At 47.4% G+C, this 13,991-nt stretch overlaps 1 protein-coding gene across 1 annotated transcript in view; it reads left to right on the top strand.

Moving 5' to 3' along the window:
• The first annotated feature begins 2,578 nt into the window (after nucleotides 1–2,578).
• fam49a (family with sequence similarity 49 member A) overlaps nucleotides 2,579–13,991 on the top strand; it is a 34,656-nt gene continuing 23,243 nt past the window's right edge. The window contains exon 1 of the mRNA XM_079753946.1: nucleotides 2,579–2,668. The gene's annotated coding sequence lies outside the window, so the exon portion shown is untranslated. The remainder of the gene's footprint in view (nucleotides 2,669–13,991) is intronic.

Genomic DNA, 13,991 nt, shown 5'->3' with positions numbered 1-13,991 from the left:
CCTGCCTCTCTCCCTCTCTCTTTTTCTATTTATCTTCCCTGCCTCTCTCCCTCTTCTCTCTCTCTCTCTCTCTCTCTCTCTCTCTCTCTCTCTCTCTCTCTCTCTCTCTCTCTCTCTCTCTCTCTCTCCACAGTGGGGGTCTTTCTGAATCATTTACCAGATAGAATAACCATCATTCTTCCTTCTCCTCTTCTCCCTCTGTCTTCTTTGCCTGATCTCATTTCATCGCGTTGCGATCCCTCCTCTCTCTAACTCTCTCTCTCTCTCTCTCTCTCTCTCTGTCTCCCTCCCGCCAAAGGGTCCTTCATTAATCAGCGGTGTGTGTGTGCAAGCACGTGTTTGTGTGTGTGAGTGTATGTGTTAACGTCTTACACTGATCCCACACTATAAACTGCCAGTTTCAGTGGACAATATTGGCTCCTAATTATTTTTTTCGATTTGATTGCTAGCGTCCCTCCCTCTCTCTCTCACTCTCTCTCGCTCTCTCTCGCTCTCTCTCGCTCTCGTTCGCCGCTCGTGCCAACCAATCAAGCGGCAGCTCGCTGATTCTCGCTGCTTCGGCCGCTCCGGTGTCATCCCTCCGGGCCGATTATTCCGCAGCGGGTCCCAGGATCGATCGCACCACGAGAGCAGCAGGTGGCGCCGCGGCCGTCGATGACTCCAAGCTACGCAAACGAGGAGCGCTGCGTAAAAGTAACAAGGCGACAGAGGGATTAGCGGGCGCACATCGAAGTAAAATATAGAATCACCTTCATAAAAACAATTTGAAAACACGCATAGGTCGAAGCTAGGAGACAGATAGACGGTATTTGATCGCGAGAAGTAGATAAAAGCATTAAAACACATTTAAGCAAAAAATAAACACTTAAAAAAGGCCAGACAGCAGCACACTGCCAAACACACATACACACTCACGCCAACACACACAAACACACACACACACACGCACACAAACACACACACACACACACGTGCAAACCCACACGCACACACACACACAAACTTGTCTGCTCATCCAGGCAAGTGTAATAATAGCAGCGATGAAGAGAAGCAGGCAAATAAACAGAGAGAGATGAAGAGGAGGAGGAGGAGGAGAAAGAGAGGGGGAGAAAGGAAGAGGAGAGGTTATGGCCGAGGTAATTAGATCAAAATGCCCGGGAAACGAGGAGTGGGCGTTGAGGCTGCTGCTGGCACATCAGAGGAGGAGGGAGAGGCTGTTCACTGCGCTGCATTGTTTACTGTCAGATAGTGTGTGTGTGTGTGTGTGTGTGTGTGTGTGTGTGTGTGTGTGTGTGTGTGTGTGTGTGTGTGTGTGTGTGTGTGTGTGTGTGTGTGTGTGTGTGTGTGTGTGTGTGTGTGGTTAGGGGTGGTTAGGGGATCGAGTTAGAGCGAAGAAGCCAATTAGCGTGACAGTATTGAACCGAACGGGACAGGTTGTATGTGGTTGTTTCACACCTTTGTTACCTTTATGTTCCCCTAACAATCAGATTAAACTGTTAATTCTTTGTGTTTTACCATGTAGTTCAATAAATTCAGTTTTTGATTGCTAAACGTTCAACAAGTTAAACATGAACCCAACGATGGTCAGCTGTTGTGCTGTGGGATGTGCTGCCTCCTAGTGGACAGTAGTGGTCATGCAGCATGGCGCTCCATCTCCATGTTTTAATGCTTAAAGATGGGGCTGCAAAATGAGGGTTAAACTATGTTACAGTCAACGGTTTGCTGATAGTTCGACGTATCATTATTTTGGTATGGGTGGACGAAAAAGATCTACCCCATGTATTAAACAAATATTAAACATTGAAATTGGAATTGTAGGTATTCCAATTATTTACTTACTTATAATAATGATTTAATATTATTATATTCTTAATTAGTTCGTTGCCATTGCCGGCTTAAAGCATATCCTCACATTCAGAAATGTACAGTAGTTACAATCACCCGCCACCAGGAGTCAGTATTGCTCGTTCAACGATGGCGCTGCGCTGCACACAATAATCATCCCTCACTGATGGTAGAGGAGGTGACTGTCTGCAGACAGCCGCTTTAAACATACCCATCAACGTATCGTAGTACCAGGGTGGACGACACATCCTTTAAAAGTGTTCCATCCAAAGCATGAGCCCCGCCTATTGTAATGCACCAGGCATTCATGCATCTATACTCAACTACACACTTAACAAATAAACACATTCATTAATGTATACAAAAACATACACACATTCACCAACACACACACGCATACACGCACACACACAAACACACACAAACACACACACACATACACACACACGCATGTCACAGCTGTTAAACCGTTCAATTAATAATAGTTCATTAATTGAAGTAGAACACACTCATGAATAACAATGTATAGAGATCTGTTGCCATTCTTTATTAAAAAAAATATGTGTGCGCCAAAAAAGTTGCCCCTGAGTAATTGGATGAGGAGGAAAGCACGATACGCCTCTCATTGGTTTGTTTTGCAGGCCTAGCAAAACTGACCAATCAGAACGCGCGGGGGCGCGGTTTGGAACTAGTTGGAGCGTGTTTGTAGGTTCTCGGAGGGAGGGGCTCCGTTGTCCGTGGCTACCGGAGACCGAGGAAAGTAGTTCGTTCGTAGTACGACTTCGTCCCTTTACAAAAGTACTATTACGAGAGGATTACGAAGGTAATTTCCATCTTACTCTACTTTGTTGGGGGTTAAATGTGGCGGGAGGGTGTTCCGACTGAGCAGAGGGTCACCGGCTCCGCGGGAGGCTGGGATGATAGATCGGAGACTGTCACACGGCTCACATGGGGAGATGCTGCAGGACTTGCTAACCCGCTAGCCGTAGTGTGTGTGTGTGTGTGTGTGTGTGTGTGTGTGTGTGTGTGTGTGTGTGTGTTGTGTGTGTGTGTGTGTGTGTGTGTGTGTGTGTGTGTGTGTGTGTGTGTGTGTGTGTGTGTGTGTGTGTGTGTGTGTGTGTGAGATCTATGCAGTTACATGAACACTGCTGTGATTATTGCCCCCCGGGGGGTAGCTCCACACGACCTCTGGTTGAGAATGTGAGGGGGCAGAGTTTACACCTCCAGGCTCTCAGACAAACTCCTAGTTATACTCCAAGCTATGGTTTCCCAACCTCGTTATTTGAACTGCTTTGTGTGTGTCTGGAACTGTCACATGTGTGTGGTCACACAGACGAGGTGAAGGTCTGGTTCAGCGAGGATCACACAGTTGGCAAACCCTGATTTTAAATCAGTCCCATTTCTGTCCTCCCACGGGCTGTGCTTGTGGAGCTGAACCCGTCAGGCCGGCAGTAGACGCGCTCCAGGCTAGAGTTTGTTCAAACACTCTTTACGACCGCTTGTAGTCTCACATGCCCGGCGCCTGGTGCAGCTGTGCCCTCTCCTGCCTTGGCCATGGCTACCTCTCTCCTCTGGTGAGAGAATATAAAGGCTTATAACGAGTGAATCGATTTGAGTGATTTGTTAAAACTTGGTGAGTTTGTAATCGTTTCAGTCATTGTCTGTTTGGTAGTTCTGTTGCTCTTGGCTCTATGTAGATAAGATCCAACAGTTTTTCAACTGACAGTTTTATAGAGCTATAGTGATAGTGATAGTGAAACCAGTTTCAACCAGTCAATGATCTACCACAGGTGAATGACCAGCAGCCTCACTAAAGCTCTTCTATCCACTCCTCAAACGGCTTGCGGTCTGATGCATGGCACTAGTTCCCTGCCCTCCCTCAAATCCAACCCACAGGCTGGCGCGTTTTCCCTGGCCCCAAGGCCTCAATGAAAACACTGCATGGCACAAGAATATGCGTGGAACTTTATGCTGTAATCTGATAAACAAGCAGCTGGTAGCGTTCTCTTTTGATGCTGTCTCCTCTCTCTTCCCTTTTGTGGATGCTGGTTTTCAGAGGGATTATCACTGAATGAAGCTGTTTACTCAGTGATTGGAATTATGGAACTGAACACATTTTTTTTATTTATTCTTTACACCTTGACTAATCTCGTTTTTCAATTCTGACTGATCCTTGAAAAAAAAGTGCCTGGTGCTACTAGTGAAGACGCACAGTGACAGCTGTGTGTGTCTGTGTGTGCAGTGCGACTGTGCGCCTGTCGTTCTTGCTCAACTGCACAGACCTAATTGCGGTATTTGGGGTATGCTGGTGGAATAGGGGGAGAGTATAAAGGCATGAGAACAGTGGCTCTGTGGTTGAAACTGCTACTCTCGTTTCCAAAGTACCGGTGCATGCGTTGCATGAACCCTGTCTGAGCTAGTCCAACCACTGCAACCAAGTCTGCAACCACTTTGGAAGGGTTTAATTCGAGGAGAGGTATAATAGTTTCTGAGGCCAGCAAGAACCAATTTTAAAACTGAAAACAGAAAGACAGTCTTGATGCGTATATTGCCAGGTAGTAGGGGGTTATGCATTGGCTGTGATGGTGGATAGTGTAGAGTTGAGGTCGTTTGACTCTGGGTTTGAACCCCATGTCTTCCCTCTGGCCCTACCTGGAAGCATCTAAAGAAAGTAACTTAATCACACTGTTGTAGTAGTAGTAGTAGTCCCTTAATTACTTAGTAAAGTACCGTATGAACCTTGAGTATAGCAGGCCCATTACTCACTGCAGAGGAATCTGTTGAGAATGTCCTTGCAGGTCGATAGTGCTGAGTTCATGGCTGCATTATAGAGCCAAGGTCCTGGAAGGGGTATGGCCAGCACCACACAGTGTCTGCGGTTATGATCCATGTTCAACTGTATCTTTGAGAGTCAGAGGAGACTTCAGTAGACATACCACAGAGCCACGCAACAATCTAACCAAACTCTTTAAATAGACCAACTCAATTCACATTTTAGGCATACGTAGTGAAAGGTACTTCAAATATCACTTTGCTCTAGCTGTTATGCTTCCCCAGCAAAAACAAAATCCTAGCGGTGAGTTTCTTTCATTTGGATCAGCAGTTTAAAACGCCCTAACAGAGTGTAAACTAAACAATCTCTGGATAACATTAGCAGTGACGTTTACATAGTCCCAGTGGGGGCTTGTGTTTGTGGACCACTTGACCACGCTTTAGTGTGTGTGTGTAATACTTTGAAATACAAACCAACTTTATTATCTCAACGGGTGTCGGGTCAAACCAGAGGTCTTGTTTGAGGAAGCTGCGGCTTTTAAAACTGGTCTGCAAATACCTGACAGGATTGGCTCGTGCTGACTGACCTATAACAGTATCTAACTGATACTTGAACTTATCTCTGAGTTCACTGTTTGCCAACATTAGTGGCCACATTCACACACGTGACTAATCGATTCCGGCAGATATGTTGTGACTTTTCTAAGGTGCCTACCTGTTGATTTTCTGAGGTCTCTGTGAGGACTTGTCTAAGGTCCGCACATGGCGCCTTTCTGAGGTCTGTTAGGACTGGTCTGATCAAAGTGACTTTCTGGGGTCTCTGTGAGGGCTTTTCTAACGTCTGTACTAGGGATCAACCGAGATGGATTTTTAAAGGGCCGATACCGATTTTTTTTTCATCAGCCTTAGCTGATAACCGATACCGATTTTCTTGAGCCGATATTTGGAGCCGATAATACCCTGGAAATCCAGAGTTCTCGCGAGAGCAAAATTTGAATTTGCTCACGGGTCACTCTGGGAACGAGCAATATACTGGTGTATATTCTGGGCCCAGAACATTAATCAATCACACCGATGTATCAATATAGGCGGGCCAAAAGCGTTGCTGTTTTAACGACCGGATACGGCAAGAGTCTTATCTATTGGTTAGCTCCACTGGTCTGGATACGTCACCCCTTGTATTCTTTTGATATTTTCAAATGCATGCTTGGTGCGGCCCCTCGAGTTGGGCCATTTTCATTACCTGTTGCCAGACCCTACAGCTTTCTAGACGTGGGTCTGGATTTCCAGGCTAAGCCTCCCTCAATTTACATTATAAAAATGACACAATGATGATAACAAATGTTACAATGTCTCAATTTAAAAAAATGAACATTTATTGAACTGTCTGTAAATCATGCCAAAATTTTATCATCGGCCAGCCGATATATCGGTCGATCACTAGTCTGTACATGTTGACTTGCTGAGGTCTGTTAGGACTTATCTAAGGTCTGATAATAGTGATTTTCTGAGGTGTGTGTGAGGACTTTTCTAAGGTCCGTAGATGTAGACTATATGGTCTGTGTGAGGACTTTTCTTAGGTCCGAACACGGCGACTTTCTGAGGTCTGTGTGAGGACCTTTTGAACTCTCTGTGAAAAACTCTGAGGACTCATTTAAAAAGGGAACAGCCAGTGCTAGCGCGTTGTAAAGCAGCAAATGTAATACATGGAAGTCCCTGCAAACGTCCCCTATTTGGCAGTGTCTGAATGCAGCCTGTGTGTGTTTTGTTCCTTTGAGTGAGGTTCTATACATGACAACTCTGGCACAGAAGCTAACGCCATGTTACACCAGCAGTTAAAAGCCTTGTAGCTCAGCTCTGAGGTTTTTTTCTCTGTCTGTAAGTTACAGGAAAACAGGATATGCTAGCTGACACCTTTTGCTTTTTGTGATCGCCCGCAGAGTGGAGAGGGAGGTTGCCAAAGAAAAAGCATGGCCGTGAAACTGCTAAGTGCAGTCTTGCTCTTTCTTTATATGTGCTAATGTTAACCAGTATTGGACTTTTAATGGTAGGATTCAGTGTGACGTTGGCGTGCAGACTATTTATCCCACATTGCCTTGGGGAAACCAATCTAAAATCCCACAGGATATCCTATCCTTTCTGCTCTGCTCGCTGTAGACTCACACACCAGAAATTAGCTGAAGTTGGGATTTTTGGTGTGCTGGTTTAAATGTAATGTTCATGCTGCACTACAAATATGAACTAATATTCACTAAATAATGATATCTTGTTGATTTATATGCATTAAACCTTACATCAAGTGTAATTTTTCCAAAATGAAGAGGAATTTACCCTGCGAATGAAGCGGAAATTATCCCTTAAAGTGCGTAAAGATAGTACGAAAAGCAGGGTTGCCCTGGTATAGGTGAACATTTAAAAACTCCCTTTAAAGAAAAGCGCCTGTCAGTTCAAGTGGGTAACAGTACTGTAAGCTCCCCCGAGTGCAGCACACGCACCAGGCATTGTATACCCACGGAGCCAGGCACCCTGGTAATCGCTCCAGCTCAGATGGGCCTCATAACACCAGAGCAACTGGCAGCACATCACCATTAGGAAATGCCCCAACTGGGTCTTTAAAACGCACGGTTCATTAACTCCCGGAGACATGCTAACGTCCCTAAGACGTTTAGCCCCCCTCGCTATCGGATCTAAGCTAACAATCTTCTGCTTCTGGTTCATCATCACGGGCCATTGTGCTCTGCAGAGTCCGCCAACACAACCATCTGGGTCTGCATCGGTCCAACACGACAGACTACTCACTCGCTCCAGCCCCACAGATGCAGGGCTAACTGTGTGTGTTTGTGTGTTGTGTGTGTGTGTGTGTGTGTGTGTGTGTGTGTGTGTGTGTGTGTGTGTGTGTGTGTGTGTGTGTGTGTGTGTGTGTGTGTGTGTGTGTGTGTGTGTGTGTGTGTGTGTGTCCCAATGGAGGATGATTGCAGTAAGAAACAGAGATTTAGTCCCTCAGCCAGTGTTGATTCTGTACAATCAACTGTAGTGTTTTGTTGTTGCTGTTCCCGACTACACTAGCCTGATCGCTCCTGGCAGTGATTAGCAGCTGTTGATGCAAGCTTCTGGTTACAAGATAATGCATCATTTTTAAGAGTTAATTGCACAGCATCCATTGGGGATTTATAATTGGCTATAACCGATGCCTTTGATGTATCCTATTATGCAGCGTTTATCTGCACTTGTGTTTGTGCTTGTCCTGTCACTCACACCACTAATGCATCAGGCACCAAGAACCCATTCCCGTCTGTGATTGGCCGGGCTTATATCCCCTGGCCAGTTGCACAAGGCCTCCATTCAGCCTCCCCGGTTAATGCTAAACTGCGGGCAATCCTAAATCTTTTTATTTTAATGGCCCCGGCTTCGTGGTGAGGCAGCTTAACCTTGCGAGCGCCGACCACCAGAATCCACTCCACGAGGTTTTGTGTTTTTCCCCGCGGTCGGCATTCCAGGATTCTGTTTGTTTTCCTTTCCCCTGTTCCATTTTTCCTGCGGAGGAAATGAGTTATTTGTACTCTCAGCAGGGCTGCTGCTGTGTCGCCGCCTCACCCCCCATGTGATGTTATTATCCTGCTGGCCTTGTGTGATACTGTTTTCACTGGGACCAGTCTGGGAGTTCTGGATCTGCTCCACTCTTACTGCCTCACTGGGATACGCTATGGTCGCCCCGGTCAATATAAATATGAATACAATATTTTACAGCTGAAGTATTTTAAGCTTTTGACCTTTGTTGACCTCTCCATCACTCTCATTTCAGTTTGATGTTTCTGTCGGGGGCTGGACCTACCGGTCTGCCTCCATCTGTCTCTATCTGTCTATTTTTACCATCTTTCCTTTCATCGTAATGGAAACGTAAAGGATGCGTGTCTGTAGTCTGGTGTACTTTACCACCTGACCTCCCCTGGCCTCTCCTATAGAACCAGGAGGACCAGTGATGCTGAGACTCCAACCAGCGGGGCATGGTGGCAGAATGGGTGAAGGGGCAGCCATTTGGCCTGTGGTGATGAGAGAGGAGAGAGACTGAGGGATGAGGAGAGAGGAGGATAGGAGATGGAGAGAGGAGGAGAGGGATGAGGAGAGAGACTGAGGGAGAGGGATGAGGAGAGAGACTGAGGGAGAGGGATGAGGAGAGAGACTGAGGGAGAGGGATGAGGAGAGAGACTGAGGGAGAGGGATGAGGAGAGAGACTGAGGGAGAGGGATGAGGAGAGAGGAGGAGAGGGATGAGGAGAGAGACTGAGGGAGAGGGATGAGGAGAGAGACTGAGGGAGAGGGATGAGGAGAGAGGAGGAGAGGGATGAGGAGAGAGACTGAGGCAGAGGGATGAGGAGAGAGACTGAGGCAGAGGGATGAGGAGAGAGGAGGATAGGAGAGGTAGTGTGTGGCACTGTTCTATTGATCAGGTCTGTTTTGGGTTGTTTTTCTAATTTGATATAACAATGATCCCTTGATGTTTATACCCATTACAAATAAAGTTGACTGCTCTGAAAAGGAGAGCGCTTGACCCTGCTGAAAAGGCTTAATTGTTATTGTACGCACGTATTCCTGAAACCTGAAAATATATCCAGTGTTGTGGTCTCAGGGTTTTTGACAGCGCGTTGTGTTTCTCTCAAAACGCCGTCGACCCCTCCTGATTCCTGTAAGCGCCTCACACCTCCCCTTCAGAGTCCAGCAGCAGCTGATGCTCTCCTGAAACCTGAGCAGGGCCCTGCACAGTGAATACCCCTCGCCATCTGGGCTATCGATTCTCCCCACCCCTCCCTTCTCCTCTGTCTCTGTCTGAATGTATCCGTCCGTCTGTCTCTGTCTGTTTTTCTGTTCGTATGGCTGGCACAGACCATTTATGTAAGATTGCCTGCAGCACAAGTCCTTTTTAAGGCCATAGGAAACCCTGGAATGCCTTTTAGAAAATAGTTTGTGCTGCAAAACAAAGGACCATACTCCCAACTGTTGTGTTGGATGTCCTCCACGCTAGCTGGTTTGACTGCTAGAATGCTATTCGCACGCTACATGATCCAGCCTGTGCTGGATGCTATCGACACACAGACAGACGCCATGCTATAAAGATAGCATGGCGTCACCTGTTCTGAGCGTTACGGATTGAACCTGGCTGTATCAACATCTCTCCTTAACCATTAACAGCTAGCCGCTTCTCCCCTGGCCTCTGGCTCGGTGCTACAATCGATCTCTCAATGCGACGGTTAGCCTCGTTGATAAGCCAGTTAGCCGCCAGTTAGCCGCCTGTGAGCCGCCAGTTAGCCGCCAGTTAGCCGCCAGTTAGCCGCCTGTTAGCTGCTCTCCATCTGGCCTGGCTCTGTCCACAGCTGGCTGGCTGACCCTGGCCGTGGCCTGCGGCGATCGCCGGCCAACACACTCTCTACTGAGGCTACTGGAGTTACGGTCCTCAGCAGGTGCAGAATTATGGGATGTACATTCATTTCCACCTCCCACCCACCACTGTGTGTGGCTGCAGTGAACTACAGAATCAAATTCATCAGTTTCTACCCGCTATAGCTAGTTACACTCTGTCCTTGTTTTGGATTGTAAGCATTGATTGTTCTCAGTGTCAACTGTGAGTCTTTGTATCAAAGGATCTGCCAAATGACTAAATTTATAAATGACTAAATGTTTTGGAAACAACCTTGGCAATAAGGCCGATACCGTCATTCTGAATGAACATAATAACTCTACATTATTGGCTAAACCACGCGCTGAGAACAGGACGTCTCGCTGTGCAGACCGCAGCTTCCTGGTTTTGTTCATCATATTGTCATCATTACCAAGGTACAGTGAGTGAGAAGAGAGAACTCCAAGCATTTGGAAATGGGGGCCAGCGCTTTCACTTCCTCTCTATTGAGCGTCACTTGGTCACGCTCAATATTGGAAATAAAGAAATGACTGAAGGCACTCATAAAGAAGAAGAAGAACTCCAATTAAACATGACAAGTTCAAATTCAGTGAAGACAATGAATTGAACTGAGTTTGTATCGGCCAGTACCTCAAGCCATGTGAATCCTCCTGGAACTTCGTTTTTTGCTCAATATTATCTTGTCAAATGCAGTCCTGGAGTCGTGTGCTCCCCGAACGGGTTACACGTTTCGTTTTCAGTGTGGTTTAGCGTCGGCGTACATTTTGTCAAGTGTCTGCAGGTAGCTCGAGGGTAAACTGTATCCTGTGGTTTTAGCGCTGTGCCGCTGATAACAACTGTTCTCTCGCTTGCCTGGGGGGGGGGAAGAGAGAGAGAGAGAGAGAGAGAGAGAGAGAGAGAGAGAGAGAGAGAGAGAGAGAGAGAGAGAGAGAGAGAGAGAGAGAGAGAGAGAGAGAGAGAGAGAGCGAGAGCGAGAGCGAGAGCGAGAGAGAGAGAGAGAGAGAGAGAGAGAGAGAGACTTGCGGTTCTCTCCCCCTCGTTTCCTCCCAGGCTCTGAGCAGGGCCTGGGACACACGGCGTCTGTTGTGCACTCCGTGTGCTGGACAGACGCGCCATTGAAGGGCCGAGGAGGAGTCCTCCCCTTCCTCCTCCTCGGTGGATTCCTGACTCCCTGGCTCCTGCTCCCTCCCTCCCTCCCTCCTCCTGGCTCCTGGTGTCTTGTTGTTCTCCTCTGTTGTTGTGGAGCGTCAGCCCTGTTCATGATGGACGTCCCTTGCAGGACTCTCTCGGTCCGGTTGTAGACTTGCTTTTACTTCTCCCTCCTGTGACTCAGCACTGACCGAGGTCTCTCTTGACTCTACTTTGCGTTTCCCGGCCTCTCCGTGATCATATCTCATGAGGTCAGACTCTAAAGGAACTTATCCTTCAATCAAAGATCAAGGATTTTAAAAGTACTCCAATCCTGTCCCTGACGGATCAATGTCTGGCTCTCTGTCTGTCTCTGTCTGTCTCTCTGTCTCTCTCTCTGTCACTCTGTCTCTCTCGCTGTCTGTCTCTCTCTCTGTCTCTCTCTCTGTCTCTCTCTGTCTCTCTGTCTCTCTGTCTCTCTCGCTGTCTCTCTCTCTGTCTCTCTGTCTGTCTCTGTCTCTCTCTCTCTCTCTCTCCCTATCTCTCCCTATCTCTCCCCCTCTCTCTCTGTCTCCCCCTTTCTCTCTCTCTCTCTCTGATTCCCCTCTCTCTCTCTCTCTCTCTCCCCCTCTCTGTCTCTCTCTGTCTCCCCCTCTCTGTCTCTCTCTGTCTCCCCCTCTCTCTCTCTCTGTCTCCCCCTCTCTGTCTCTCTCTCTGTCTCCCCCTCTCTCTCTCTCTCTCTGTCTCTCTCTGACCCTGGACCACCAGTGACCCCATGTTGTGACCCGTGTCCCGTCGTGTTACTGGGTGTACTGGGTAAACTGGGTGCCTTGTAATGGAGAGTGGTGTAGACTCAGCTGGCTGCTCCTCCTTCGCACGCCAGACCACTCGCACAACGTGTGTGTGTGTGTGTGTGTGTGTGTGTGTGTGTGTGTGTGTGTGTGTGTGTGTGTGTGTGTGTGTGTGTGTGTGTGTGTGTGTGTGTGTGTGTGTGTGTGCACGCATTTCATTCACGCTTACTTACACAGGAATGAGTTGAGGGGGTGTTTGGAAACAGAGAGGAAGTGTCAGGCTGCACAGACGTGTGTGTGTGTGTGTGTGCACTAGCTGGCTGTGTTTTTTCAGACCACAGACAACAGTGGATTCTCATGCTGTTTCTCCATTATTTGTGGGCCAAACAGGTGACCATAGCATTACCAGTCTAGTGTTAGTGGTGGTGGTGGTGACCATAGCATTACCAGTCTAGTGTTAGTGGTGGTGGTGGTGACCATAGTGTTACCAATCTAGTGTTAGTGGTGGTGGTGACCATAGTGTTACCAGTCTAGTGTTAGTGGTGGTGGTGGGCTGCCCTGATATCTGATAAGCTAAGCGTGGCCTAGCCGCGGGGTTAGGCTACTGTTGTAACGCTAGGCAGGTCTTCTCTCATCTGCTGCCACTGCTACACACACACAGCCCCACACACACAAATGCATACATACACCCTTTCCTGTCTGTGCCCTTATTAGGGCAAAACTCCTCCAACGCTCCCCTCCAGCCAACCCCCCTGCACTCTAGGACACGCCCTCCTGTCACATGTCACTTTTGCTCCAATGAAAAGTCCAGACTTTTCTCTTTTCTCTGCCTTTCTGGAAAGACAGGCCAAAACAACCACACGCTTTTCACAACTGACCCAATAACACACACTTGAGTGAATTTGTTTCATATTCATATATATTATTTATATTATTTGGTATTTTAAGTGGTGGTGGTCAAGATGATTATTCTGAGTTTTTTGTTCTTGGATAACCTTGAGTGAGTGACTAACATTGTTAATGCAGTCCTGATTCAAGTTTACACAAATGTTGTGGAACGCTTTTATCTTGAAATTCCATCTGTCTCCTCATTCACGGCTCTGCCGAGAAACAGAATTGATTGCTGAGCAACAATGGAGAAAAACAGTTTGTGTGCATCTTTTATAATGTGGCCAGTGTTGGGTAGTAGGCTGTCTAAGCAGGCCATGTCCAGCCTGGGCATTATGTGGGCCTATTGTTTCTTTATTATCTAGTTCCCTGTTTTGTTTTATCGGGCTGGCATGTAGGTCAAGCATTGTGATGCTGTTCCTTTGTCAGTGCCAGCAGCAGTATGAACTAGAAACCCACTAGCAACAACCAGCCTGACGCAAGGCATCGCATTGCCATTAGGTTCAAGAGTTCAATGGTGCAATTCAGACTGTAACTCTCCTTCCAGAATCCCAGTAGGCCGAATGGGGTTTGTCTTCTGATTTCAAAGACCAGCCCTCTTTGTTGTGGGTGGGTCGCCGGCACCTAAGAGGTCAGGGTCGGGCATGTGATGACCTCATGGTTACCATCCCACCAGCGCCTCCCTTTGTGGGCGCTGGGGTTGACCTCGTGGGAGATGAACTGCGAGGTGACGTACTGCATGTTAACCCCGTCTTCAAAGACCCCCTCCTACGCACCCAGGGTAACAGATCCCACCCCAGGCATCCCCATGGGAGAGTCTGGGGGCCGCAGAGATGAGCTGGACAGTGGGAATACTGGACCTGATACACATATGTGTACAAATACTGGACCTGATATACAGATGTGTACAAATACTGGACCTGATACACAGATGTCTACAAATACTGGACCTGATACACAGATGTGTACAAATACTGGACCTGATACACAGATGTCTATAAATACTGGACCTGATACACAGATGTCTATAAATACTGGACTTGATACACAGATGCCCACAAATACTGGACCTGATACACAGATGTCTACAAATACTGGACCTGATACACAGATGTCTACAAATACTGGACCTGATACACAGATGTCTACAAATAC

Source organism: Pollachius pollachius, assembly GCF_949987615.1.
Source record: "Pollachius pollachius genome assembly, chromosome: 16".
NCBI classification, from domain to species: domain Eukaryota; kingdom Metazoa; phylum Chordata; class Actinopteri; order Gadiformes; family Gadidae; genus Pollachius; species Pollachius pollachius.
This window is presented reverse-complemented; position numbering and strand designations above follow the sequence as displayed.